Consider the following 4542-nt stretch of genomic DNA (forward strand, 5'->3'; position numbering starts at 1 on the left):
TGCGCACAAAAATGACTTAACAGATGAGGCGGCGGCGAAGAACTAAGATTCAAGGAACGTGGGCGGGGCTTAATGAACCCTGTGATGACGTGTTCTATAGAACCGACACGCCACTTTCAATTCTAAAAATGCCTATTTAGAAATTAGAGAAAAATGCGTTTTAAATACAAATTTGACTGGCTTTGGTATAGCTGTTATTGCACACACGGAATTTATTATAGTACTGGATAAAAAGAAGAGGTGAAGAGGCCATGGCCGTTCTTCTTTAAAGTAAAATCATTGTCAGGGAACTTTGTGGTACAACCGGAAGCAAAACGCAACTAAAATCCGATAACCGAAAACATCTCGTGTGGTATTCCCTTATAAGATCCAGATCGAAGGATGTGAGCATGTTCACCAGGATGGCCGAGTGGTTAAGGCGTTGGACTTAAGATCCAATGGACGTATGTCCGCGTGGGTTCGAACCCCACTCCTGGTAGAACTTTTTTTTTCTCATAATAATTTAAATTAAATAATACTAAATCAGTTGAATGTTCTTATATATTACTTAATAAGAACGCATGATAAAACTGTCACAAAGCTGTGTTACTTTGAAGCCTAATCTCAGAAAGGTAACTATTTACATTGATGTGTGCAGGTAACTTCAAGGGATACATAATTAGAATGTACTGTATATTATTGGTATTACTATTATTATTACCGTACTATTATTATCATTATTTATTTACAATACACAAAACCCATGACTATCTTGTAAATGTTATCCATATAAACAATAGAGTTCTGATGTCATCAGTTATATACAGTGAGTTCTGATGTCATTTCTGTCACATGACTTACTGAAACGTGTTTATTATAATAAATAAAGTACCCCCAGTTGCAAAATATGAGGATATTAAAAAAACACTTGGCCTTCAAGAGGGGGCACTTTATTCACTATATAAAGCACCAGCATATTACACAGTGTTGTAGAATAAATGGGTGTATCAATTAAACATACAGATTTAGATACAGCAATCAACCGATACAAAAGGTAAACAGAACTGTCACAAAAAGTAACCCATATCTATAGCCCTGGCAGAAGCAAATCTCATGGCATACCAGGGAGATTTAAATTAGAGATAGTAATCATATATTTCTATATTTTATTTCTTAATTATATTACTTTATATAACACCAACGTATTCTAGGACTTTACAGAGAGCTCATGATTCCCATTAGTCCCTGCTTTATCTTCATGACATTTACAAAGGAGACAGTTCAGCTGTCAACTTGAAATGTGGACAGGGACAAATTCGCTGTGGTGTTCCCCCAGGCATATGAGTTTCTTGATATGACAGTAGGGTTGCAATCTTTGCCCGTGGTTAAACCTGGGAAAGGGATTGGGTTTATGAAGTTGGGGAGCAGGGTAGTCTTCTTGGGGGCATATCACTAAAGGTCACCTCCACTATTAGAAATGTTATTGTACTCTCTCCAGCTTTTTAATTGTGTGTTGTAAATGCAGGGATACTGTCATGGGAAAAAATGTTTTTTTCAAAATGAATCAGTTAATATTGCTGCTTCAGCAGAATTCTGCACTGAAATCCATTTCTCAAAAGAGCAAACAGATTTTTTTATATTCAATTTTGAAATCTGACATGGGGCTAGACATATTGTCAATTTCCCAGCTGCCCCAAGTCATGTGACTTGTGCTCTGATAAACTTCAATCACTCTTTACTGCTGTACTGCAAGTTGGAGTGATATCACCCCCTCCCTTCCCCCCGCCAAACAAAAGAACAATGGGAAGGTAACCAGATAGCAGCTCCCTAACACAAGATAACAGCTGCCTGGTAGATCTAAGAGCAACACTCAATAGTAAAAACCCATGTCCCACTGAGACACATTCAGTTACATTGAGAAGGAAAAACAGCACCCTGCCAAAAAGCATTTTTCTCCTAAAGTGAAGGCACAAGTCACATGACCAGGGGCAGCTGGGAAATTGACAAAATGTCTAGTCCCGTGTCAGATTTCAAAATTGAATATAAAAAAATCTGTTTGTTCTTTTGAGAAATGGATTTCAGTGCAGAATTCTGCTGGAGTAGCACTATTAACTGATGTGTTTTGAAAAAAACATGTTTTCTGATGACAGTATCCCTAGAAGTAACAGGCCTGGGAGCATACCTTGAAGGCCCACACAGACTAGCGCTGTGCCACCTAACCCCCACACCCCCAATCTACTGGTCACAATTATTTACAAAACACACCCAAACCCAACCATTCTAGATACAAACTCCACTGCTTTGGTGACCTGCAATTCTGTTTATCTGGCTACTAGTAAACAGCCCCTGGCATGTTTTCCCCCTGTTCCCCCTCATGACAACCCAACCCTCCGCTGTGCTACTTTTCATACTAGAAATTCATTGTTGCCTACATTTTTCTCCTTGATGCCAGTGGGTTATGTTAGGTCTATACAACACTTTTATAAACATGTCAATATGGCAGAAGAATGGGAAGCTATGGTACAAAAAACAACTGTTTTTATTCAGAGCAACATAAATAATATAATATTTTTATTTTAAAAGATATCTATATCTACAGAAGCAATTACGTTTTTTTTTAATTCACATGACTTCTCTTGTTGTGATGCCCCTTCTTATGCTCTCCAAAGTTGTATCTCCCCAGGACTGAGCCTTTTGTGGCCTTTCTTTGGTGCGGGGACAGTCTAGTCAGGTGCCCTTATCAGGTAATCAAGATGTAATGTAATATGATTGATTCTTGAGCCACAGGGCACAACAGTGTGTAATATTAGCAGGTTGCAAGGTAGATGTTTGAATGTTGCTGTATATTTTTAATTGACAACACTGTTTGAGGGAGTTTAAAACAGCTGCCAGGAGTGGGGTTTGAACCTGGCTGCTCATTGAAATCTATAACACTATTAATTCAGCTGTGATACTAACAGTAGGTTATTTACAATATATGTAAACAGAATGAAATAAAGCGTATTAATATATATAGTCAAGGTAGCATAGGAGCACCCAAATCAGATCTGAAGCAGAACCACTGTTAGGATTATTTATTGAGTTCGGTTGTATGTCATATATAATTTCCAATCCCACCAGCTAGGGACTCTCCTCTAACACTGCCAGGTAACCAGTCGCTCATCAGGCCAAGTGACATCTGAAACCAACATGAGGTTAAAGGGCAGCTATCACATTGAAATAGTTTCCCCCACTGGAAACCCTCACTGCTTGGTGGAAACAGTATTATTTCAATTCAAGAAACACCCCCACCCTTTGTAAGCGGGGAAAGCTCCCAGTGCCCTATCTTTCATATTATGAGCATGAATGTGCGTGACATAAGATCAGTGTTTTTTTATTGACTGTTAGGATGAACCCTTGGTTCAGGAGTGGCCATACTTTACCAATGCAAGGTCTGCGTTTAGTGATGTTGTCCTATTATGCGCTACATCCATAATAGCATTGTTAGCATTCTATTCCATAGAAAATATTACTTGAACATTGATTTATAAGAAAGCGTATATTGCTATATTTATAAAAAAAACTATATCTTCTGTAACCTTAACATAATAAATATCTGAATGAAAAACATGAAATAGGAGGGTAATTTAGTCAAGCCGTTTGTTGACAGAGTCTTGAGATCTACTGATCACCAGCTAAAGGTCTACTGGTAGATCCCGATCTACCTTTTGGGCACCCCTGCTGTGGTGGGTGCACAGATTGATGATATAGGTTCTATAATACACAGACAGGAGACCACTCTATGCACTTCAAGAGCACAATCCACGGCCTCAAGCATCTTACAAGGTAGATAATTGAATGAAACATTTCATGAATATTGCTACATTTTTCTTGAGATGGCAAAGTTATATCTGGACATTTAAGACAATTGCCAGGAGTGGGGCTCGCACCCATGCAGACATTTGTCCATTGGATCTTAAGTCCAACGCCTTAACCACTTGGCCATCCTGGCGTGGATTGGTGAAACTGCAATTGCTAAATATTTCTACTTTAACCCACAAACCAGTAAAGATGTGAGTTGGGTATTAAAGGAGAAAGAAAGAAAGCAAATCAGTATTGAGGATATGGATTAGATTGTGCTTGTATTTGAGGATTTGCAACACAAACTGTGCTCTTTTCTGAGACAGTTGTTACCCAAATATTATGTCATCATCAGCTTCCCTAAGAAACAAGGTTTCTTGCCACTAGGGTTACCACATTACTGGTATTTTACTGGCAAGCTAGTTAAAACAATGATTGATGCCAATGTTATAAATAGGGAAGAAAGACAAAAATATAGAAAGGCTGGTGTTTTTTCCAGACATGGTGGCAACACAAATGACTACCTCCAAGGATGCTCATACACTGTTCACAATGATCTGTGTTGGAAATCGAATGAGTAGTAAATATCAAGCAAAAAAAAATATACTTTTTTTATCCTATTGGCTTAAAAAAAGCAAAATCCACTCCACTGAAAGCCAGAGGTGACGCATACTTATCATGGGATCCATACACCATCCCATTGTCTAAGAAAAGACACAATGG

The 4542-nt window shown here is 38.3% G+C and overlaps 2 non-coding genes across 2 annotated transcripts; one reads left to right on the plus strand and one right to left on the minus strand.

Moving 5' to 3' along the window:
• The first annotated feature begins 395 nt into the window (after positions 1–395).
• On the plus strand, positions 396–478 carry trnal-uaa. The gene has a single exon. It is a non-coding gene; the product is annotated as a tRNA-Leu (tRNA).
• A 3409-nt stretch (positions 479–3887) lies between these two features.
• On the minus strand, positions 3888–3970 carry trnal-uaa. The gene has a single exon. It is a non-coding gene; the product is annotated as a tRNA-Leu (tRNA).
• Between the last annotated feature and the right edge of the window lie 572 nt (positions 3971–4542).

The sequence above is a fragment of the Xenopus laevis genome, chromosome 5S, assembly GCF_017654675.1.
Source record: "Xenopus laevis strain J_2021 chromosome 5S, Xenopus_laevis_v10.1, whole genome shotgun sequence".
NCBI classification, from domain to species: Eukaryota; Metazoa; Chordata; class Amphibia; order Anura; family Pipidae; genus Xenopus; species Xenopus laevis.